The sequence below is a fragment of the Hemitrygon akajei genome, chromosome 6, assembly GCF_048418815.1.
Source record: "Hemitrygon akajei chromosome 6, sHemAka1.3, whole genome shotgun sequence".
In the NCBI taxonomy this organism is placed as follows: domain Eukaryota; kingdom Metazoa; phylum Chordata; class Chondrichthyes; order Myliobatiformes; family Dasyatidae; genus Hemitrygon; species Hemitrygon akajei.
This window is the reverse complement of record NC_133129.1, coordinates 41,750,079-41,776,469: the sequence shown is the minus strand read 5'-3', so window position 1 is coordinate 41,776,469 and position 26,391 is coordinate 41,750,079. Positions and strand designations below refer to the sequence as shown.

General features: G+C 41.9%; 1 protein-coding gene across 9 annotated transcripts in view; it reads right to left on the bottom strand.

Moving 5' to 3' along the window:
- The window catches only part of lhfpl2b (LHFPL tetraspan subfamily member 2b), a 208,734-nt gene that overhangs the window by 152,403 nt on the left and 29,940 nt on the right, over positions 1 to 26,391 (bottom strand). For 5 of the 9 annotated variants that reach the window (XR_012099232.1, XM_073048222.1, XM_073048224.1 and 2 more), the window contains one exon: positions 21,820 to 21,900. The exons of 2 other annotated variants lie outside the window; for them this stretch is intronic. The gene's annotated coding sequence lies outside the window, so the exon portion shown is untranslated. Of the gene's footprint in view, positions 1 to 1,563; positions 1,717 to 21,819; positions 21,901 to 22,023; positions 22,043 to 26,391 lie in introns of those variants that run through there. 2 more of the 9 variants (XM_073048227.1, XM_073048228.1) reach the window with 2 other exon arrangements.

The window sequence follows — 26,391 nt, the reverse complement described above, 5'->3', positions numbered from 1 at the left end:
ATCAGACTTATAAATTCACACATCTGTACATTGCAATGGAGTCAAAATGCAAAGGTTTTTACTCCCTCATGTTGTGAGATGGTTGTAAGATTTAAATTCAAATTTCACATCATACAAACCAAATTGATTCCCATTTATAGCCACTTTTACCAAAACGAATTTGTAATGGCAGGTGCTCCCATTTAATATAAACCAGTTTTAAGTTCTTCGAACTACTTCCTTGGAATTAGTCCATTATACAGTCTCTGCACCACCATACCCTGAGAAGGCATCATCGGAGCTGTACGGTGTTTGCAGGCCGCACGCCAACTACGCCCGAGACAATCAGAACAAACCACATCACTAACAGCGCAGCTGTAACAGTAAAACTGTTTTGGGCACAGATCATACTGCCATATTCAGAAAACATTACACAGTGATGAGCACAAGTTCTTGGATCAAATCAAGAACTGTTGCCCTCTTACCTAGATGAGGAAGTTCTCAATTTTTGAAGAACTGAATGGGGCATTTTCCTGGTATCCTGCCACGTCCCTTTGCCAATGCTGAAAATAGACTGCCAATTTTTTTTTTGAGAGACTTCACTTCACTCCTTTCAAGTATAAACACTTCACAAATTCACTTACTCTATTATTTTTACTGAGAACACAAATGAGAACACTCTAGACTCCTTCAAATGTTTCAATGGGATGTTTGAAATTAACTGAAATGAAGACTTGGCCAACAACTTGGTCTAAACAAGTCATCTAAAAGATAATAGTTCTAACTATGCAGTAGTGCTACAATACTCCAGAGCTGTGTCTGTTCTCCAGTTACTGACCCATTTGACACTGGAAACACTTGTTATTTACTTAATCAAGTAGAACATGCAAATAGAAGCGAGCAGCAGCAACAGCATTCTGAACTAAATTGAGTCCTAAGATCCAAATGCCCAGATCCCCAAAGCCTTGGTTTCAGTCCATCAGTTTAGCTGGGTAAATCGCCGTGAAGCTTGCAAGCACGAAGCACAGCAGCCAGGGCAATCTCGCAGCCTCAGCGTGAAATCGGCCCAACCCTCACCTCCAGACCCTGCTTTTCCAGTCTAAATTGTCCAAACAGTGAACCGTGCCTCGCATTAGGGCCTGGGCCCTGCCACAGCAAAACACTCTGGGCCTAGACCATGCCGCCCAGCAATTTGCTCCAGGCCAATACTTTGCTGTCCAGCCCGAAGCCATTCTCAACCTCTCCAAATTGGCTCATTGCTTAGAGCGATCCAACCTCACACCCAGGTTAGTAGGACAAGCATCAAAACTCCTCTGGCCTCGGTGACTCCTGTCCAAGTCACTCACTCCAACTCCACCAGAGTCAATTTTGCAATGCACCAGCATGGACTGTCGCTCGAATTCTCTTTGCCTTCGCTCGCCTCTATTATTTACGGTGATAGTTTATCACAATTTACTTCAGAAAAGGTGTTATTAGCAATGTTTTTTAGTTGAATTTCTTGCCTTTCAGACTACTAGTGAGTTGTCACACGCTTTCAGTAGCAACATTGTAAACCAGAAGTGACATGTCTCCCAGTTGCCTGACCTGCTGAGTTCCTCCAGCATTTTCTTTTGTCTGTGTGTTGTTCCAGTCTCTTAATACAGACACACATCGCCGTTCACATTCTGCTCATAAGTCAGGTCCTTAAATCCCACCATTTGGTTCTTAACCTGGCACCTTCCATCTCAGTCAAACAAAATAATCAGCAATTCACTGCGAATTCACCTTAAATATTCTTTACAAAAAGTGAGTTTACGTTTCCAGGAAACACACTAGATAAATCATCAACGAATACTGACTGAGTTACAGGGTGGATGATGGACCTTTGATACTGTGCCCAGCAGAAGGAATGGAGTCTACAAGTCTGTAACAAGGAATACCTCTGTGGTTTTGTTAAATAACCCCAATCTTACACATGATTATAAAACCAGCTTGCGTCTGGAGAAGAGCCACTAAAGCTCAAAAAATTGTCAAACAACAATCTGCCTGCATGTTAGGCATTAGCATACATGCTTCCAGTCGTCAGCACACACAAACATAATTGCACTAAAATTCATAATGCAGAAACGAGTTAGTTGGCCCAGCCAGTCGGTACTGTGTCAATCCTCTTCACAAGCAGTGAGCCAAGTCCTGCGCCTGCCTCGTTCTGCATGTCTTTATTTCCTCTACCTGCAACCAATCTGAACTATCAGTGACCAACTCCAGTCATCCACGTCAGAATGACTTGTAGAGATGTTTCTTTTGCTCGTTCTTCTAAGCCTGTGCCCGCTGGCTTAGATACTTCACCTTTTGGTAATGGATTTCTTCCTCTTAACTTTGAACCATTTTCAAATAAAACAATGTGATAAATGGGAGCAGCATAGGAAAAAGCAGGTAAGATTACATGGTGTACAAGATCACGACCTGTTAAAATAGAGGGAACCTCTTCTCATTAGCAAATGACGTGAACGCAATTATTTATTAATACACTCATTATTTATTCATTTTTTCGTATTTGCAAACCGTCTTCTTTTGCACATTGCTAGATCGTCAGATTGTGTAGTTTTGCTTTGATTCTTTTGTATTTCTTTTTTTCTACTGTGAATGCCTGCAAGGAAATGAATCACAGAATAGCATGGGGTGACGTACATCACAGGTCCTTTGATAATGAATTCACTTGGAACTTTGAAGAGAAAAATTCCAGGGCCATGGAGAAAGAGCTGGGAAATGGAACTAATAGATTATCATACATATTACAAACTGGCAGAGATTTGAAGGACCAAATCGTGTCCTTCTGTGACATGGCAATTCTATGGTTCTGTCTTTTAAATTGCCACGATATACCATTTGTGTTCCTAATTTTATTTGCCCTTACTTTATGTTCACTCTCTTTGAGGGCATGCTATGTTAGCCCCTAGAATGTCTGGTGACTCTTGCAGGCTGCACCCAGCACAATCTCAGATTGTTTGTTAATGCAAATGACGCATTTTACTGCATGTTTTGATGTACATCTGATTAATAAATGAATCTAATCTAATAAATAAACCTAATCTATGGTTAGTAGCATTGTCCAATTTCTCTATACAACACATTAATTGTAGATCAATTAACATATATCCCGCTTTTCTGTTTTTCCTTCTGAAGTGAATTTTGTTTTCTCCCTAGCTCTTTATAGTTCATCTACAACCTTTATAGCCTCTCCCTTAATCTATCTGCTTTGCTCTGTATCACCCTCACAGATCACTTCCCCATCTAGCTTTGTTTTGCGAGCAAACTAGAATAGATGAATATTTCCTTTTCCATTTTTGGCATGGTCTAAGATTTAGACAGCAGGTCATTCGCACAAAAGGTGAAACAGAGCTTGCCACGAACTCTGAAGTATAAAAGGAGTGGTTAGAAGCTTCACTGGATCTGAAAATATTACTCAGAGCTATCCATGAAACTCTGCACTATGTTAGAGGGAACTAGAAACATCTGAACACAGACCATCGCGATTTCACAAATACTTGAAGTCATCAGGACAAGTTGATAAAAGCTGATTAAGGAAAAACATTCAGGATTATTTGGCTTCCTGAGTAAAAAGCAACAAAATTAATACAATTGAATTTAAATTATTCATTAAATTCAGCCCAAGTTTTCTGCGCTGTTTTGAGCACCAAGCATTAAGTAGCATCTTTAGGGTTTGAAGAGCCTACAGGGAGAAAGACCAGAGTTATGAACAGTTATGCTTGCTTGTATTAAGAGACTGATATTGATCTTCCTTAGTGTAAAATGGGTTAAGGGGAGTACAGATGGTGGTATCCATAAGGATCAATGATCTTGATTAGAATGAATAAAGAGCAGGCATTTCCAGTGGTTTACGGGTCAGAACACAGACAAATGAACTGACCGTAATGCTCCAACCATAATGCTGACCATAGCCTCCAACCTGATGGCATGAACATTGATTTCTTGAACTTCTGGTATTTCCACCTCCCCCCTTCACCATTCCCTCTCTCTCCTCATCTCCTTACCTGCCTATCACTTCCTAGTGCTCATCCCCCTTTTCTTTCTTCCATGGCCTTCTGTCCTCTCCTATCATATTCCCCCTTCTCCAGCCCTGTATCTCTTTCACCAATCAACTTCCCAGCTCTTTACTTCACCCCTCCCGATTTCACCTATCACCTTGTGTTTCTTCCTTACCCTTCCCCACCTTCTAACTCATCTTTTTTTCTCCAGTCCTGATGAAGGGTCTCAGCCCGAAATGTTGACTCTACTCTTTATCGTAGATGCTGCCTGGTCTGCAGAGTTCCTCCAGCATTTTGTGTGTGTTGACCATAATGCTAGGTGAGAGGTGAGAATTTCTCCCTCCCAAAACACAGTTGTCATGATCAGGAATGTTTTGACTGAATAGATGGTGGAATGTTATATGTTACGAATTTGGAAACATAATTAATGAGAGACTTGGGCTTGAAAATGCCAAGAGATCAGCAGTTCTTGAGATACTAAAACCACCCCGCCTTGACACCAACAATCAAAGTCACTTGGATCACATTTCTGCCCCATTCTGATGTTTAGTCTGAACAACTGAACCTCTTGGCTATGTCTACATGCGATTATGCATTGAGTTGCTGCCATGTGATTGGCTGGTTAGATATTTGTATTAACCACCAGGTGTTCAGGTATACCTAATAAGGTGGCCAGAGTGGAAATCTCAATGAACTCATGACTTTATTATCCATTTCTAGTCTGAAATCATGCCCTTTTTTAGCACTCTAATTTGCCAGGTCATATATTCCCCAGAATCTTACACATTTATACAACTTCTAGCCAACTGATCCTTACACTTTGGGTGAAATCCATTTCACTGATGAATAATTTCCACTGCAGCTCAACATTACACAAAGTACAGATGATCAGTGAAATCTGGAGCTTTCAATCTGCTTTTCATTTAAATGCATTATCAGGACTGTTTTTCCAATTGTAATTGCATTAGCACAGCATATTAATCCTGGGAGTATTGAAAATAGTTTGTTTGGTACTGAAGCAACCTACAGCTAACCATTAACTTGATAATAAACCACAGGACACTGAACACATTTTTAAAATAGAACTTGGTAAGTGTATCCAACAAAGTTTTTTTTTAAGGCAATATGTAGTACTAGAGACAATGTACTATATGTCATTCTCTTAGGAATTGAAACTGGGCAAATACGATGGGGAACATTTTGCGAATAGTGACCATAATTCTGCAAGTTTCAAGGTAGTAATGAAAAGATATAAGATTGGTGTTCTAGTTGCTACACAACGAAATTGCCATAAAACAGGAATGCAGTTCCTTGCTCCAATACAAAGAGCACCACCCCTTCCTAAATCGTCAACCTCTACCATCGAGGAGCATAACAGCAACAGGCACATTGGAACAGTGTCATTGGCAGGTTCCCTCCCAGATCAACACCAGCTCAGTCCTTCAGTGTCACAGAGTCCAAGTCGTCATGCATCCCACCAAAGGAGGAGCCCCACCAAAAGAAAAAAAGCATTTCAAGACGGAGCCTCATCACCATCATTTAGGTACGGCAATAAATGTAAAACTTGCCAACAATGCCTAAATTCTGAAAAATTAATATAAATACTTAACTTAATACATAATTTTTGTTTGTACTTTTGACCTGTCAGCGAAAGATGCTGCTAAAAGTTCTAGATTTGTTTTGATCCATAACACCCTCGCACAGAAATATACAAGCTACTTTAGTAATCATGGCCACACTTCTTTGCATTTTGTAAGCTCCTGAAAATTAGTTCCCCATTTTTGGACTTTTTCTTTAAATAACTTACGAGCCCTTGACTACGGAGAAGAAAAGCCAATTGATTTGTGTCTGAAAACCAAATCAAAGTTTACTTAAGATACAAGTAACTGAAATGAGCAAAGCAAAATAATAGAACAAATCAGAGCAGATGTCTTTAATTTGCATTGCTGTTGAAATCAAAACATTTCAAACCTTGCTACAGATAAAATGGAACTGTACTTGCTTAAGAATATAAAACTGCATTGAACCTTACCCCCCTTTTAACTGTTCAATCGTTGTGAAAACACTTAGCTGCTAAGCCACTGAATTTGCTGCTCTTGTGGTCAGATTGCCGAGTGACTGGAGAATCTCAAGAATGAGCTCAGCCTTTGGAATTCAAACCTACTGGGGTCAACAGAACTCACCAACGAAATCCAGGCCAAATGGTCAATACCTCAAGTCCATTCTCCCTCATTCGCATAGCAAGTGCCTCGTCTGACAATCTCAGCTCTCAAACAATTTCAGTAGATCTGCCTTCCCTGGCCTTTCGATGGGGTGACTGCACATCTCCCCTTCCCCAAAGATGCGTTTTTACTTCAACATTTAATTCATTCCTCGCTCACAATTTCATGTCCAGTCACTCACTTCCGCTCTGCTTTTTGGCTTCTGAGGTGACTCACAAGGCCACTGTGGTAATTGTAGACTTTCACCAACAGGGCAGTGATGGCTGACAGAGAAGGCGAGTCAATAGTTTGTAAGCTGGTTCACACCTTCAACCACTTACGTAAGACCTTGGTGTGTTCTCAGTGTCATCCTGAGTGCCACCGAGTGACCATGCACCGTTCTGTTTGCCCCTCTCCCATCAGGTAGAAGATACACAAGCCTGAAAGCACGTACCACCAGGCTCAAGGACAGCTTCCATCCCACTGTTATCAGACTCTTGAATGGACCTCTGGTAAAAAGGACTCCTGGCCTCTCAATCCACCTTGTTATCTCGTACTTCATAGTATACCTGCAATGCGCTTTTGTGGCAGCCTTTACACTTTAAATCTGCATTGTTTTTGTTTTACCTCAATGCACTGTTGACATGATCTGTATAAACAGCAAGCAAGACAGCCTTTTCACCGTAATCTTGGTACATATTACAAGTATAAACTAATACCAAATCTTTTATACAGTGAGAACCCCAAATAGAGTGCCCGTATCAGGAGACTAGTTTTGGGCATGGCCTCTCAATTGAGTCATCCGAGTGTAACTACAGTCTTAGTGTTTGGGAGAAGTCACTTACTCACTGAAACTTCCGGTGAACTTTGAGAAGTTAGTTGTCGCACATGAAGTCTGCCATTATCACAGCAGAAATTCACACCATGATTATGGACTAAATTATTTATTAATTACACACCAGAAATGCTTCAATTAAACCTTTATGATTTGAGATTATGCAGCCTACCGGATACAAAAGATCCCCATCAAACACCTCCGGAGATGAGATTAAGTTTCTGACACAGATACAAGATAGCTCATGGGATGCCTGGAAGCTATCGGCAAAGGGCACGGCTGGAAGCCATCAGGCTAAAGATAACATGCCAGCTGCTTAAAGAAAGAATGCAATTTGTCACAACAACCTGGCTCTGCAAACTCTCAAGGCAGTTCAAAAAAATGCCTAAAAAAATGATAACTATAAGTACAATTTCCCACCAGCTCAATAAAGTCGTAGAAAAGGCACCAGATTCTAAACTTTGCACCTCCCATTGCCACTGGAAGCTACAGAGATAGCCAGCCTATAACAGAACAGCCGGCAATGGCTCTTACCTTTTCTTTCTTTTACTGGTCTCCCAGTATGGCAGGTGATTTAATTTTCCCTGTAAACAGAAGAAAACCTGCAGATGCTGGAAATCCAAAGCAAAGCAACACACACACACACACACATTGCTGGAGGAACTCAGCAGATCAGGCAGCATCTATAGAATTGAACAAACTCTTCAGGCTGAGATCCTTCTTCAGTACTAGACAGGGGGAAGACGCCAGAATGAAAAGGCAGGGAGGGTGGGGGGAAAGGGAAGGAGGATAGCTAGATGGTGATAGATGAAGCCAGGCAGGTGGGAAAGGTAAAGGGCTGGAGAGGAAGGAATCTGATAGGAGAGTTGACCATAGGAGAAAGGGAAAGAAGAGGACACGGAGGGGGGGGGGTGGTAGGCAGGTGAGAAGAGGCAAGAATTCAGAGTGGGAAGAGAAGAGGGGAGGGGAAAGGATTTTTTTTTAAACCAGAAGGAGAAATCTATATTCATGCCATCAGCTTGGAGGCTACCCAGACTGAAATACAAGATGTTTCTCCTCTGCCCCTGAGGGTTCTCTCATCACAGCACAAGAGGAAGTCATGGTCCAAAACTTCGGAATAGGAATCAATTAAAACGTTTGGCCACCAGAAGTTCTGCTTTCGGTGGATGAAGCAGAGGTGTTCAACAAAGTGGTCCCCCAACTTACAACAGATCTCACCAATACAGGAGGCTGCCTCAGAAGCATCAGATACAACAGACAACCCTAGCAGATTTGCAGGTGAAGTGTTGCCTCACTCGGAAGGACTGTTTGGGGCCCTGAATGGTAGTGAGGGAGGAGGTGAATGGGCAGGGGCAGCACTTTGACTGCTCGCAAGGGTAAGTGCCAGAAGGGAGATTAGTTTCCTTGCTACCTTTTTATAGGTATGTAGGAACTGCAGCAGGCCACTTAGTCCTAAAAACAAGTATGACAGTAGTCAGATTGTGGTCGAACTTTATATCAATCCCACCCATCCAGCTTTGCTTTCATAAGCCAGACTGTCGTTGCCCAATGAAAACCCATGTATCTCTTTGAATCTGATAGTTTCAGCTAACGAAGCCTCAGAAGTTTCAGAGGCAAGAATTCCGGAATCCCATTCCCTTTGTGTGATTGAGTAGTTCTCAACATCACCCCCTGAATAGAAACAGGAGAAAATCTGCAGATGCTGGAAATCCAAGCAACACACACACAGAATGCTGGAGGAACTCAACAGGCCAGGCAGCATCTATGGAAAAGAGTACAGTCAACATTTTGGGCCAAGACCCTTCAGCACGGTCCATATATCCTGCTGGCCTGCTGAGTTCCTCCAGCATTGTGTGTGTGTTTCCCCTGAATAGACCCAGCTTGCAACCTACTCTTCAGTACAATACCAATTTCAAATAAACAGTCAGTCCGAGTGTGATTTCACATAGCACTCAAGTAATTTTGTTAAACTTTTGTCAAAAGGCTCAATCCAGCCTAAGAGACACATCTTCAACGATGGAATGTAAATGGACAGCACTTACAATCTTGGAGAAAAATCTGCAATGTGGACATGTCCCAATCTACATTTGATACCTTAAACACAAAGTCTTTCTAAATATTTATGTTTTGTGGCTCCTCCAAAGAAAAGCAGATCATGGCAGCAAGGAACCAAAAAACAGTTTGCAATTAGAGAATTGTTGGTATCAAATGTCAAATACACATGGCAAATTTACGTGTACATAATATTGGAGGCAATCTTTTGTAGTAGTAAGAAATCAGAAATCCTACCCACAATGATTTGCTCCAAGTTTTGAATTTGCACTATGGTTTTGCCAGAATTAAAATACAGTTCAATTTGAGTTTTAAATCATTATAGCATTTTAAATTCAGGCTTGATCCTTTCCGGGAGTCTCAGAGCCTCAATCACTCCATTGGAATAATTTGAAGTGCACGGACACATAAATAAAACCAAAACAAATCGTATTCAACATTTTGATAAATGAAACTCTACAAATGACGGAAACCTGAAATGAGAACAGATAATGCTGCTGATGCTCAGCAAATCTGACAGGAGCCAACAGAAGAGAAACCAAACAAACATTTCAAGTTGATGACTATGATGTAAGGTCACTGACCTGAAATATTCTTATTTTTCTCCCGCAAAAAAAAACTCTTGACCAGATTATCTCCGGAATTTATATTTTGTACTGTTTGATAGTACTGATAATTACTGAAATTACCATATACATTTCAAAGTTCTAACCACTGATAGCAAAAAGTCTTATTACCCATTAACATATCACTAAAAATATTAAGGTTAACTCAAATTTTTAAACTACCAGGGGACTTGACCGCACAAGACATCAGTGTCTGACAGATTGTTTACTAAGGCGTTCAAAGGGTTGCCCGTGAACTAAATTGTCATGCCTGTGACAAGTTATGCTGGGGGTTATAAAGTGCATCCAGGAAAGGGAAAAGGAGAGCTTAGATATAACAATACTCTGCTTTCACAAATAATGTATTGTGTTAATCTGTGAATGTGAAAGCCAGAAACAATACCAAAATGTTTACCGTGACAAACAAGCTTTTGTACTTTTCTTGTAAAAATATTCACTATTGTTTTACATGTATCAGTGGGAAGTTCTGCTGGCAGATAACTGAAAACATCCTAGGCCTTGATCAGTCTTTGTTAATAACAAAGTTGTTAGCACACTAATTATAACATTATCTGAAAGCCATTGGCTGCTGTTGTAGGGAGTAATAGTAGCACTTTCCTGCCACAACCAGTATGGAGATAAACTCCAGTGGAACTGCATGTTGTTGCCCTTTCTGAACTATTGTTAGATGTTATGCCACGTAGAATGACTTTCAGCACAGGTTGGAAGCTGCAGTCATCTTAAAGAAAGCGCAAGGTTTTCCTCCCACACATCAGAACATCAACTTCTCTCTTCCTAGCTTCTAGAGAAGCTCCAAAGACAAACTGCATTCAATGAACACACACACACACACACACGCACGCACGCACGCACGCACGCACACACACACACACACACACACCTTAAATATACTGAGCTGCACGGACATAAAGTCCTGTTCTTAGTAGTCACTGTCAAAAAAATTAGTAGCCGATTAGACAATATGTAAAAAGCAAAACATTCCAAGCATAAAAAACTAACTAACTAAAGGGCATCCAAATGCAGAGATACCAATACCTCAACATCTACTTTCAAAGGACAAAGGAGAATTTAATTCCACACTATAATTAAAATCTAACAAGTCTAATGTGAACTTCTGCCTCAGATTGACTTAATAGGGAATATTTCCAAACTTTCAGTTCATAAAATTGAAACTGGAATTACACTGCTCACAACTATTTGAGTCACTAATATCCTTTAGGAAAAGATGTCCTTGCCCATTCTGGCCCCCATGTGACTCCAGACACAACAATGAGGCTGATTCTCAACTTCCTTCTCAGTCTGGCATAAGATGGGCAAAAAAGTGACAGCATTGCCAACAATAACCCATGAACAAATAATAAAATCACTTCAAGTATCAGGATTATAAGCATACCATTTCCTATTTTAAAAGTGAATGCAATTTGAGAATTATTTTACTCTTTCAAAGGACATGGACTTCACAAGCTGAGCAAGCATTCTTTTCCCATTCCTAATTGCCCTTGAAAGGCGGCAGTAAGCTAGCTGCCTTCTAGAACCACTGCTGTCCATGACATATGGGTATACACACAATGCTGTTAGAGTGGGAGCCTCAGGATTTCGACCCAGCAATACTCAAGGAACTGGAATATTTCCCCGCCAGGATGGTGTGTGGCTTTTTGGAAGATTATAAGATTAGCTTTTTGTCTCATGTACATAGAATTATACAGTGAAATGCATTGTTTACATCAACTACCACATAGTCTGAGGATGTGCTGGGTGCAGCCTGCAAGTGTGACCACGCTTCCGATGCCAACACAGCATGCCCATCCTTACTGACCTTTACACGGACATCTTTGGAAAGAGGGTGGAAACACAAGCCCATGGAGGAAACCAAAGCAGTCACAAGGAGAAACAAGAAATTGAACACCCATCACCGGCAATGTTTCCATGTGCTTGCTGCCCTTGTCCTTCTAGCCGGTAGAGGCCATGCTGTTAAACCCAGTCTCAGGGAGATGCTACAGTGCATCGAGAAGTTGCACAGGCTACCTCCACACTGGACCGGATAATTTTGAAAACGTCGGTTTTGCGTAAAAACGATAGGTGTCCACACTATGCATTTTTAAAAATATTTCTGTCTACATTAAAACGGATATTTCGGCGAATCTCCTCCTACTGCGCATGCGCAGGACACATCTCCCGAAAACAAGCAACATGTTTGGTGTCCAATCACGCTATGAAAGATGGTGCGTGTTTGTGTAGTTACAGACTAGAAAAACTTAAATGATGGACAGCTGTTGGGTCTCGTGCAGGAGAACTTAAAAGTAAAAAAAACAAATACTGGAGTGTACAGAGGCAACCGACAGGGAGACATAGGCAGCATGATCCGGCTGATGACGAACATTGAAAAACTGATTAATTCTGTTGCATTAATAAAGCACCTTGTTAAATGTATAAAACATGTCTGCAACAGCATTATATTGTATTCCCATACAATGTTACACTAGGCTGTTACACATCTGTTGTCAGAGAAGTACTTGCATAAATAGGGAAACCACCTTCATACAAGTAAGGACAGAAAACAGGGCAAAGTGAGTATACTTATTTATTCAATAAGTTATGGGTCAAAGTATTTGGTGAGTACATTTCTAACTCTTCTGGCTTCAGTCTCGTTGCTGTCTGTTCTGAAATTGTTAGGTTGCATTCAAGAAAACAATGAAATGGCGCGCTGCCGTCTGACAGCATATTCAAACGTCTCCGGTTACCCCATCCACACTGATCTGCCCCAGCGGCATTTTCAAAATTACACACTTTGGAGAGCGTTTCTGAAAAGCTCCGGTTTCGGGGGACGAAAATGCCGTTTTAGTGTGGATGGAGGGTAAAAACAAAGAGAAAAAGCTTTGGTTACGGATTTATCCAGCGTAGTGTGGACGTAGCCACGGACTGCTGCCACTGTGCACTGGTGTTGGACCGTGAATGGTTGTGGACGGAGAGCCTATCAATCTGGGTGTGAATGTCCCAAATAGTGATGAGCTTCCTGAATGTTGTTGAACACTCATTCAGACAAGCAGAGAGTAGCCCATCACATTCCTCACTTGAGCCTTGTGGATAGTGATCAGGCTTTAGTGAGTTAGGAGGCAAGTTACTTGCTGCAGGATTCTATTCTCTTCATGCCTCTGTAGACCTTATTGTGCATAAGGAGTAAGAGTTATGCAGCACAGAATCATGTCCTTGCTGACCGACGAGCTTCCCAAGTTAGTCCAATTAGATCAAAATTGGCTCATCCCTCAAACCTTTCTTAGCCACGAGCCTGTTCAAATGCTGTATTTGCGCCACTTCCTCTGCAGCTCATTATATTTACCTCAACACTCTCTACATGGAAAAAAAACACCACTCAGATCCCCTTTAAATCTTTCTTCTCTCACCTAAAACCTCTGCCCTCTAGTTTTAGACTCCCCTGCCCTGAAGTGAACATAGTAAACAAAAATGTACAGATAATTTATTTCCATAGACTGATTACATGCACTGCACATAAAGTGATATTAGGTGATCAGTATAGAGTCATAGAACACTACAGCTCAGAAAAAGGGCCCTTGGCCCATCTAGTCTATGCGGAACCATTAATCTGCCTGGCCGCATTGACCTGAACTCATACCATAGCCCTCCATAGCCACCCCATGCAAATACCTTTCCAAGTTACTCTTACGTGTTGAAATCAAACCCCAATCCACAATTGCACTGGCAAGCCTGTTCCACGCCCTGAGCGAAATTGTTCTCCCTCATGCTCCCCTTAAATACTTCACCTTTCACCCTTAACCCATGACCTCTAGTTGTTGTCTCATCTGACTTCAGTGGAAAAAGCCTACTTTCATTGACCCTGTATCTCTCATAATTTTGTATACCTCGATCAGTCATCTGGAACTCCAGGGAAAAAAGTTCCTAACCTATTCAACATTTTCTTGTAACCCAGTTCCTCAAAGTCCCAGCAACATCCTTGTAAATTTTCATTGTGCTCTTTCAATCTTATTTACATCTTTCCTTCAGGAGGGTGACCAAAACTACACACAATACTCCAAATTAGGCCTCAAATATCTTGCACAATTTCAACACAAGATCCCAACTCCTGTGCTCAATGCATTGATTTATGAAGGCCAATGTGCCAAAAGCTTTCTTTAAGACCTTATCTACCTGTGATGCCACTTTCAACGAATTATGGATCTGTACTCCCGGATTCCTCTGTTCTACCACACTCCTCAGTGTCCTACTGCTCAACCGTGCAAGACCTACCCTAGTTGATCCTCCCAAAATGCAACATCTCACACTTCTCGGCATTCAATTCCATCTCCCATTTTAAAGCCGATTTTCCCAGATCATACTGCAAACTTTGATTGACTTCCTTGCTGTCCACTACACACCCAATTTTGGTGTAATCTACAGATCTACTAATCCAGTTCGCCACGTCATCCAGACTGTTGATACAGATGACAGAACAACAGACCCAGCACCAATACTATTGCACACACTAATCACAGGCCTCCAGTCAGAGAGGCAACCACTCCCTGGCTTCTTCATGCAAACTCTATGCTTAATCCAATTTACTACCTCATCTTGAATGCCAAATAACAGAATCTTCTTGACCAACCTCCCATGCGGGACTTTATCAAAGGTCTTGCTAAAGTTCCTGAAGACAACATCTACTGCCTTGCCTTCAACTTTCCTGGTAACTTCCTCAAAAAAACTCCACAAGATTGGTTAGATGCAACATGCTATGCACAAAGCCATGCTGACTATGTCTAATTAATCCATGTCTATCCAAATACTTATACCTGGTACCTTATCAGAATCAGATTTATTATCATTGGCATGTGACGTGAAATTTGTTAGCTTAGCAGCAGCAGTTCAATACAATAGATAATCTAGCAGAGAAAAAAAAGATAAAAAATAATAACAAGTAAATCAACTGTGTATTTTGAATAGATTAAAAAACAGAAATACTGCATTTTTTTAAAAAAAGTGAGGTAGTGTCCAAGGGTTCAATATCCATTTAGGAATCAGATGGCAGAAGGGAAGAAGCTGTTCCTGAATCACTGAGTGTGTGCCTTCAGGCTTCTGTACCTCCTACCTGATGGTAACAGTGAGAAAAGGGCATGCTCTGGGTGCTAGAGGTGCTTAATAATGTATGCTAACTTTCTGAGACACCGCTCCTTAAAGATGTCTTGGGTACCTTGTATGCTAGTACCCAAGATAGAACTGACTAGATTTACAACCTTCTGCAGCTTCATTCAGTCCTGTGCAGTAGCCCCTCCATACCAGCCTGTCAAAATGCTCTCCACGGTTCAACTATAGAAGTTTTTGAGTGTATTTGTTGACACGCCAAATCCGTTCAAACTCCTAATAAAGTATAGCTGCTGCCTTAGAATATCTTCCAATAACTTTCACCCTAGTGATGTCAGGCTCACCAGCCTATAATTTCTCAGTTTATTCTTAGAGCCTTTCTTAAACACCTCCTCCTCTGTAATCTCTATAGGGTCCACGACCTCACTGCTTCACATCTATGGATTCTGTGTCCATCTCCCGAGTAAATACAGACGCAAAAAAAAATCTATAAGATCTTCCCCCATCTCTTTTGGCTTCACACATGGATTACAATTCAGATCTTCCAGAGGACCAATTTTGTCCCTTGCAAGTGTTTTGCTGTTAACATATCTGTAGAAGTCCTTAGGATTTTCCTTCACCTTGTCTACCAAAGCAATCTTATGCCTTCTTTTAGCCCTTCTAACTTCCTTCTTAACTGTCCCTTGCATTTCTTATACTCAAGTACTTCATTTTTTCCTGTCTGCCTAAACCTGCCACATGTTTTTTCTTAACCGGGAAATCATCTCTTGAAAACCAAAGTTCCCTATACCTGCTATCTTAGGCTTTTATTCTGACAGGAACATTTTACCTTGTACTGTCAACATTTCACTTTTCAGTACCTCCTGCTCACCAACTACACCTTTGCCAGAAAACAAACTGTCTCAATCCACACTTGCCAGATCATTTCTGATACCAACAAAATTGGCTTTTCTCCAATTTAGAATCTCAACCCTTTTCCATAATTACATTGAAACTAGTGGCATTATGATCACTAGATACAAAGTGTTCTGTCACCTGTGCTATCTCATTCCCTAAAATGAGATCTAGTATGGTCATATCCTCCTTATTCCTCAGATCTACTCATAATACCTCCTGACTGAGCACTGCCGTGACATTTGCCCTGACTAGTAACTTCACCTCCCCCCTGTGTTCCCTCTCTCTCTATCACATCTAAAACAATGGAACTGTAAACCACTGGCAGTCCTTCTCCTGCATCCAAGTCTCACTAATGGCTACAACGTCATAATTCTATGTGCTGATCCATGCCTTAAGCTCATACGTCTTTCCTAAAATACACCTTATACTGTTACGACCGTGCCACAACTCTGAGGGGCCGAAGGGTACAAAGTAGCCCCCTCCTTTTTGAGAATCGCCAGATCGCTATTAATTCAGGTCTGGGGACCCAGGAAATGAGAGAGAATCCTCATGGGCTTGGAATGTGTGTCCTGCCCTCAGCGAGACAAAGCCACGGATAACGGCCATTGTCTCTTGGAGACGGACTTGTGTATTGAGTACTGTACTATTCATGGAAGCCCTCAGGGAACAACTCTGAGGGGGCTGGTTGAGGGATGGCCTCATCCCAACCTGATTGACATCTGAGACCCCGTGAGTAAGGATAAAAGAGGGTCTGGGGAACAACCCCTTCAGACGCACCAGGAGAAACGCTAGAAATCCCGTGACAGCGTAATAGTGACAGCCGGTGGAGGGCCCACGTGTGTCCTTTCCCGTTGCCGGGATTGGGGCCTTACCGCGGAAGACGGCTTAGCTAAAGAAGAGACCACCCCCAACGACATTTCAAAGGATCGACATCATAAAAAGGAAAAACTGGCAAGTTCTAACAATCCGTCTCTCTCTCCGACCAAAAGCTGCAGCCTGAATGAACTTGAGTGACTTTTATATTTCCATCGGACAATACATTATCCTCTAGACAACGATAGAGCTATTTCTTATTGATTATTATTATACCCGTACTTTTAGATTTAGTATTGACGACGTATATTATCTGTATGTTTGCATTGATATTATTTTTGTGTATTTGTATCAATAAATACTGTTAAAAATAGTACCATCAGACTTCAACGGACCTCTCTATCTTTGCTGGTAAGTGACCCAGTTACGGGGTACGTAACAATACTGAAATATGCACAGCTCAAAACATTAGTCCCACGATGCTCAACTTTTCAATTCCTGAATTTGTATGTAGGCTTAACAACATCTTCCTCCATTATCTGCTCTGGTTCCCCTCCCCCTTCAACTTTAATTTCCCCCACCCCTGTGCAGCACTAGCAAGCCTTCCTGCTAGGATATTAGTCCCCCTCCAGCCCTCCAGTTCAGGAGCAAACTGTCCTTTCTATACAAGTCCCACCTCCCCTTGTAGAGAACCCAATGTTCCAAAAATCTGAAGCCCTGCCTCCTGCACCAACTCCTTAGCCATGTGTTAAGCTGTATGATCTTCCCATTTCTGGCTTCACTAGTATGAAACATGGGTAGCAATCCTGAGATCACAACTCTGGAGGTCCTGTCCATTAACTTCACACCTCTCTTCCTGAATTCTCTTTGCAGGACCTCTCACCCATCCTACTCATGTCACTGCTACCAACATGGACAACGACCTCTAGCTGCTGAACCTCCAACTAAAGAATACTGTTGACGCGATCCGAGATGTTCCTGACCCTGGCACCCAAGGTCATCCAGGAATCTCGTTCTCATCAACAGAACCGACTTTCTGTTCCACCGGCTAACAAATCCCCTATCACTACAGCTCACCTCTTCTCCCCCCACCTTTCCTTTCTGAGGAACAGAGCCAGACTCAGTGCCTTTTCTCTGTTAGATCAACCCCCCCCCCCCAAAAAAAATATCTAAAAGCAGTATACCTGTAGTTGAAGGGAATGGCCCCTGGGGTACTCTGCACTGGCTGCCTATCCCCTTTCCCCTTCCTGGTGGTCACCCAGTTTCCTGTGTCCTGCGCCTAGGATGTAATTACCTCACTGTATGTCCAGTCTATCAACCACTCAGCCTCCCAAATAATCTGGAGTTCATCCTTTTCCAGCTCCAGCTCCAGCTCCAACTCCTAAAGGTAAAATAGCCAATAATATCACCGATACCAAACATTTTTCTCAGATATATAAAGAGGAAAAGAGGGGCCAAAGTAGTTATCAAATTGCTGGAGAACGACGCTGGAGAGGTAGCAATTGGGGCAAGGAAGTTGCGGATGAACTACAGAGATATTTCATCCATTTTCACCGTGGAAGACACTAGCAGTTTGCCAGAAGTTTAAAGAGTGTCAGGGGGCAGAATTAAGCACAATTGCTATTACTAGGATGGTGCTTGGGAAGTTAAAAGGTCTGAAGGTAAAAAAGTCACCTGGACCAGATGGATTATACCCCAAGATTACGGAAAAAAACCCACTATATTCTGGCAAGGTTCCAGAGGTCTGAAATTTGCAAATGTCACTCTGCTTTTCAAGAAAGAAGAGGCACAGAAGCAGGGAAATTATAGGCCTGTTAGCCTGACCTCAGTGGTTGGGAAGATGTTAGGGTCTATTATTAAGTATGAGGTTTCAGAGTGCATGGGGACACATGATAAAATAGGCCAAAGTCAGCATTGTTTCATTAAGATGTCTGACAAAGATATTAGAATTCTATGAGGAAATAACAAGCCTGTCAGATAAAGGAGAATTGATGGATGTTGTGCATTTGGATTTTCAGAAGGCCTTTGGCAAGTTGCTGCGCACAAGGCTGCTTAACAAGAGCCTATGGTACTACAGGAAAGGTTCTAGCATTGGCTAATTGGCAGGAGGCATAGAGTGGGAATAAAAGGGAGCCTTTTCTGCTTGGCTGCCGGTGGCACGTGGTGTTTCAAAGGGATCTGTGTTGGGAGCTATTCTTTTTCCATTGTATGTCAATGATTTGGATTACATAATTAATGGTTTTGTGGATGATATAAAGATAAGTGAAGGGGCAGGTGGTGTTGAGGAAGCAGAGAGGCTGCAGAAGGACTTGGACGGATTAGGAGAATGGGCAAAGAAGTAGCAGATGGAATACAGTGTCGAAGTGTATGGTCATGCACTTTGGTACACAGAACATAGAAATCTACAGCACATTACAGGCCCTTCGGTCCACAATGTTGTGCCAACTATGTAACCTACTCTGAAGACTACCTAGAGGGACTGGTAGAAGGAACTAAAGTGTAGACTAGGTTCTAAGCAGGCAGAAAATTCAAAACTCTGAGGTGCAAAGGGACTTGCAGGCTAAGGAAGTTCAATGCATTGTTAACATTCATTTCAGGAGGACTAGAATATAAAAACAAGGATGTAATGTTGAAGCTTTATAAAGCACTGGTGAGGCTTCACTTGGAGTATGTGAGCAGTTTCAGGCACCTTATTTAAGAAAGGATGTGCTGACGTCGGAGACGGTTCAGACGAGATTCACGAGAATGATTCTGGGAATGAAAAGGTTATTGTACTAGGAACATTTGAAGGCTCTGGGCCTGTATTCGCTGCAATTTAGAAGAACAGGGAGGGGGAGATCTCATTGAAACCCACCAAATATTAAAAGGCCTAGATAGAGTGGATATGGAGAGAATGGCTGAGTCTAGGACTAGAGGGCACAGGCTCAGAATAGAAAGATGTCCATTTAGAATGAAGATGAGGAAGAATTTATTTAGCTAGAGGGAGGTGAATCTGTGGAATTTGCTGGCACAGGCAGCTGTGGAGGCCAGGTCATTGTGTGTAATTAAGGCAGAGTTGATAGGTTCTTGATTAGTCAGGGCGTGAAATGTTACGGGGAGAAGGCAGAAGAATGAGGTTGAGAGTGAAAATGGATCAGCAATGATGGTGTTACAGTCTTAACACGGTCTGTTGGAAGATCAGCGGGATGCACCTCGCAGGTGTAGTTGTCAAAGACACTGGAGGTCTCCCTGCCTTCTCACATCCTGCAAGAGGAGCATTTCACTATCCTGCCTGGCATCCCCACTGCTCAAAATGTGCAATAGGAAAGAAAGAAAAATTAATTGAAGGAAAGAAAATTAAGGGGAAAACAGCCTCCACCTGTCCTTGTCAGAGCCTTGAGCCAAAGCATCAACTCCCCACTCCAACCGCTGCTCTGCTTAAACCTAACCTCTGCTTGTCCTTGCCAGTTGCCAAATCGTGCGCAATTCTATGTCTCCTTGGGAACTATGGTGCGCAAAAAGTGCTGACCGTGCCCACTCATTTCTTCTAAACTCTCTCTCCCTCTACACAGTCTGGTTAGTCCTCAAGAGTGCAGTGCATGCATAGCCCCCCTTATTTTGTAAACCCCTACTGGGCAACAACTCGGCCTTCCTCATTCTAGGGAAAGCAGTCCCTGCCTAACCAGCCCTCTCCTTATAACTTACGCCTCTAGTCCCAACAACACTTCGGGCAATGTGGCATGATAAGACTTGCTGATTTGATACAAAGAATGCATTTTACTGAATGTCTTGATGTGTATGTGATAAGTAAAGCCCATCATTTATCTTTCCATTGATCTATCCCACTAAATGACCACTAAATATCTGCTGCCACTATTCTAAACTTTTTAAAAGAATTACATTTTATCAAGTGCAAAAGGCTGAGCTCGGAGTTTCGTTCATTATGCTCCATATACATTTCATTTAATGAAGTATTTTTGTCCTGAGAGAACACCAAGTGTTGGGTTCAACTGATGGTGCTTTGTTCATGATGCAACCCTAGTAGGTTAATGGCTCCTGCCAGATCAGAGAGCAATGGGAAGAAACAGTGGTGACTTACTCACAGTCATGTAGCTGGGCCCACAGATCTGTGAAAGGACATCGAGCTGGATGGAATGATATGCAGATACAGCACAACAATCACCACAATAACTGTATGATGGCACTTACCTTCCAGATGAATCTTCCCCCATTTTAACTCAGACATGGCAGAATATTGATTGTTCCTCCCACAAATACATCAACTCTGTTCACTACGGTTAATCCCTCTAGGTGTAAGCTCCACACTCCAATCACTGAGTGAAAGTTTCTTTCATATTCCTCAGCTGGTTTGTTACTAAGAGATCTCTGCCAATTAAACTTCTGATTCCAATATTCACTTTTTACATTAAGTACCAAGTCTAACTCTTCCAGAAGTAAACTTATTGAGATGCATGGACATAAGATCCAGCTCTTCTAATAATTACCACCAAAAAAAAAATTAGCGACTGATTGGAGAATTTGAATAAAAGTCGGTCATTCCAAGGACAAAGATCTAATAATCACATGGGAAACCAAAAGGTAAAAAGGCACCAAGATTTTTTAAAAACTTACAGAAGGCACTGAGGAGAATTTAATTTCAAACTGATTAAAATCCAGTTAGAGTTGTATACCAATTCATGGTTGCTCCCTTATGACTTAATCACTTTTTTGTTACACCTACCCAGTAAAATTTCTTTATTAATTTTAAAGAGTTTATTCCAGGAGATGATTAAACATTCAAACTGAGAAAGTTCTCACCCTCAATAAATAATGGTTAGCCTGTCCTCCATCAACACGAAGACAGTTTATTGATGTATCCAGCCAACAATAAACTGTGTCCCTCCCAAACAGCAGACACCTGCAAGGGGATCAGCTGGCTTCACTCTCCTCTCCACCACATCAGCAAGGGTAGAAGGGGAGATAAGCTGATAGGTGGCTAGGTAGAAGTTTTATATTGACCTACAGATAAGGTATAGTGCACACACTAAACATTGTCCCAGCCTCTACAAAACAATGAGAGGAGGGGATATAAACAATGAGATGTGATTCCAACTTTTAATTGCCCCACTCAATTGGACTCTTAAGTACTGAAGCAACAGTCAAATAAACTTATTGATGGCACTCCCCCACTGGAGCCTTACCTTGCACTGGTCACACAGGAGAGCCAAGGTAGGAAAACATTAACTATGTTGTCAGTGATGTGCAAGGTCAGAATCTGAATACCTGCGGGAAGTATAGATCAAGCCAATTCTTCCACTCACCTCCTTCCTCTCCTTAGTAGAAAATGGAGTTTGCTTGCAAGTCACTGAGAATGTCTTTGAAAACATTAGTGAGCCAACAGCCTGGGTGGAACAGACAAAAGATTTAACAAGTCAGACATACATTACATTTAAATTAAGAAAGAAGAATGAGAAATCTTAAAGTGACATTTCAGATCAACTGGCTTGCAATTAAAATTCACACACTTATGCCGTCCAATAAATCAAAGCAATGCATTCATTTCTAGACAGATACAAAGCACAAATATCCACTTGTTATCCAACTGGCCGACGCGTGCCAGTTAAGTAGATTTCAGACAGAGGCCAGTTTCCAATACCAGCAGAACTTCATTGCCATGACAACAGGGGTTAAATATACAATAAATGCTTTCCTTTCTATGGCATCAGCCATGGAGCTTAATCTCCCAAACAGCCAACAAATTACTGGTCAATTAAATATTTATTAATGAACGCATTTGCCTACATCTGGAGTCTGGAAAATTCCACATTGGTGAATGAATGACTCTGAAGCATCAGCTAACATTACAATGGTCTGCATTACTGACCAAATCATTGACTGATAAAAGTAACAGGCTGAACTTTATAGACACCAGTGTCAGTTCTTTCTCAGAATTAATTGCTCGGGCGTGTATTGTAAATAAATGGTCAATTTTTAAAAGTTATACAAGAGTAAAGTTTGACAAAGGATCAAGTTTAATTAACAAACATGTTGGGTTTTAAAATAACTCTTAACTGAGTCTTTGTAAATGTGGCAATCAAAAGGCGGCTAGGTTTGTACGGGAAAACAAGGGGCATCGGCCCACTACACAAAACTGCTGTGTCATAAGAGACAGTGGGGATGAGCAGATTCTAATCTTGTTATCACGCGCGAATGGCCAAAACAACAAAAGGAACAAGAGTTTCAGATTGAATCATTGACTGTTTTTGGGTGTCAATCCCCCATCTCTCCCTGCAAGCACAGCCAGAGTAAGCCACACTCAGCATGGAGCTCCAGTGGCTCTGCTTGTAGCTGACAGCTCTAAGAGAACTAATCACAGTGGGGGAGGGGAAGTGCAAGGGTACAGAGAGCAGAAGATGACACTAGCCTGTGTAATCTAACCATTACAGCCTCTTCCCACCAGGCTGCTTCCAACCAGATAAAAGCAAGCCTATACTTCAGATTAAGTGGTGGTTTAGAATTTTTGCGAACTCATTTTCCAATCTGCAAAACGATGAAACCCAAGTCTGCTCCACTGTGAGCTGGCTTTTGTTTTAACACTCAGCCAACTATGAAGTAATGCTCAGGTTTTCAGCAAGTGTAACTGCTGCAAGTCAAAAACATCGTTCATGCATAATCCTGTAATAAATGCATAGGGATTTTTAAAGTCCAGGAGTCATTAAAACGTGGAACTTGTTTCTGCAGGGAAAGATAAAGATGAGCTTTGTGTGTCACATATACAACATAGTGAAATCAAATCAAGTTTACTTATCATTGAAACCATACGTAGGTACAGCTGAACGAGACAGTGTTCCTCTGGGCTCACGGTGCAAATCATTCAAAATAGCAAGCAAACATTTAAAAAAAGCGAGTAACATAATCAAATTAGTGAGCAAAGAAGCATATTTACTCAAAAGAAAACATGTATAATCCAAGACCTTGAGCAACAATCTATCACCATCAAGTTTATTGACACCAGCATGTGTTGTGAAATCTGTTAACTTAGCAGCAGCAGTACAATGCAACACATGATAATACAGAAAGGAAATAAAGAAGTATATATGTATATTAAATAGTTAAGATTCAAAATAGTGCAGAACAGAAAAAATATTTTTTTTAAAGTGAGGTAGTGTTCATGGGTTCAACGTCCATTTAGGAATCACATGGTAGAGAGGAAGAAGTTGTTCCTGAATCATTGAGTGTGTGCCTTCAGGCATATGTACCTCCTTCCTGATGGTAACAATGAGAAGAGGGCATGTCCTGGGTGATGGGGGTCCTTAATAATAGACACCACCTTTCAGAGGCACCACTCCTTGAAGATGTCTTGGATGCCTCGGAGCAAATACCCAAGTTGGAGCTGCTAATTTTACAACTTCCTGTAGCTTCTTTCAGTCCTGTACAGAAGCCAAGCCCCCCAATACCAGACAGTAATGCAAGTTGTCAGAATGCTCTCCACACTACGTCTATAGAAGTTTGATTGTTTTGGGTGACAAACCAAATCTCCTCAAACTCCTAATGAAGTATAGCCACCGACTTGCCATCTTTATAGCTACATTGATATGTTGGGGCCAGGTTAGATCCTCAGAGATATTGACACCCAGGAATTTGAAATTGCTCACTCTCTCCACTTCTGATCCCTCTATGAGAAATGTTCGTGTTTCTTCATCTTACCCTTCCTAAAGTCCACAAACAGCTCTTTCGGTCCTACTGACGTTGAGTGCAAGGTTGTTGCTGCGACATCACTCAACTAGCTGGTATATCTTGCTCCTATAGGTCCCCTCATCTCCATCTGAGATTCTACCAATAGTTGCATCATCAGCAAATTTATAGATGACATTCGAGCTACACCTATTCACACAGTCACGGGTATAGAGAGAGTAGAGCAGTCAGCTCAGCACACACCCGAGGTGTGCCAGTGCTGATCATCAGCAAGAAAGAGATATTATCACCAATCTGCATAGATTGTGGTCTTCTGGTTAGGAACTAGAGGATCCAATTGCGGAGGGAGGTACAGAGGCCCAAGTTCTCGAGCTTAACAATCAGGACTGTGTTAAACACTGAGCTACTGTCAACAAACAGCATCCTGACACATTGGTGGAACAGTCTCCCGGTAGTGAAAAGATGCACGTAATCCAGCCTGTCATTCCATCACTCGAACCCGGGAGGGCAACACCAACGACAAAAGGCAGGCTCCAGCAGAGCTCAACCATGCCGTCGTGCTTCCACGTCTCTCACTAGGTCTGTGGCATCAAGCACGACTGAGGCCTGAGGCTGCACAGTTCCCATGTCGACTCTCCCTCCACCAGACAAGTGTAACAGGCCTGCATTGTCCAACAGAGACTGGCAATCGCGAGTGAAGTGTGCAAGGCAACCTCCCATGGTCATACTTCACCGACTCCGATGCTTCCGAGTAGCATGCGGCAACACAATCTGCAGCCAGGCCAGCACTTCTGAATCCAAACCAGCACCTCCGATAACCCGGCTGGGCCCTCCGATCAACAAGCAGCCCCCTGACAGAGCAGCACTGCTGTACCTGATGTTCTTAGAATAGAATTGTCTTCAGATTGTATAAAATCAAAGCTTACAAGAAATATTTGTGCCACATACATCAATCAAATCAGCGAGGATTGCACTGAGCACCCAGCAAGTGTTGCTGCACTTCTAGAAACAACATAGCATGCCCACAATTCACTACCCCTAACCATACATTTTCGGAACTGGAACACCGAAAGGAAACCCATGGGGTTACAGGAAGAACGTACAAACTCCTTACAGACTACGGTGGTAATCAAACCCTGATCTTACAGCAGGTGCTGTAAAGACCATTGCTAACCACCACGCTACCATGTCGCCCCAGAATTGTTGAGGCAGCAATACAGATGCATTCAAAGTTAAATGGGCCAGGGACTTCCAAGAGCCAGAGGGATGCTGCCCTTTTTCCTCAGGAGGCCTTAAACATCCTCGAAGGTTTTCCCTCTGTTGGCTAGGCTAATCTATTCCCATATCAGAGTATAGACAGGAGCGTTTCAAGAGTCTGATCACACTACAAAGCAAACACAGCTGGGAATTGCCAAAGAAAGAGAGATTTCAACCAATGGAGAATAACAAGCTCAATATTAGGATGTAGATTCAATGACATTTCAATATAATCTCTTTAAAATTCATTTGTCAAGGATAGTTTTCTCTAGTACTGTAAAAATAAGAGTTGAATAGCTAGTGCATTCTACTCAACTTTAGTTACAGAAGCAATTGGAAGTATAGTTTCTTTACATGCACTCTTTCCATGGAATCTCAGGAAGCAGGTCACTGAAATTCTGTATAATTAATTTTCCAGGAATCTGCAGACAGCTTGGTTGCCTTGGGCCAGATACACAGATTCTCACCACACACCATATGCTGTAAGGGTACTGTTCCAAACCAACATACTCTGAAGCATGCAAGCCCCAGCTTTGAAAATGCTGTGGAGCACAGCATTTAAAAAGTGTTGTCTATGGCATTCTGAAGCAAAACTGCAGCACAAACTGGACCTTCTCAAATCTTTCTTGGTGTGGCCTCATGAAAAATACTCTCAACTTTTCATAGCCAGAAATTATGGGTGCAAGTACATGTGAAATTATTTTTACACCAAACACAAGGTACGTTTTATGGTTTGAACTGACTGAAACATTGCTTGGTTCAGTATTGGTAAAGTTGGTGGTTGTATATTCAAATCCCACTGCTGTTCATAAGGAGTTTGTATAATTTCCCTCATGAGCATATGGGTTTTCTCTCTGTTCTCCAGTTTCCTCCCACATTCAAAACATGTGGGGTGTTAAGGTTAGTAAATTATGGGCATGCTATGTTGGTGTCAGAAGCAT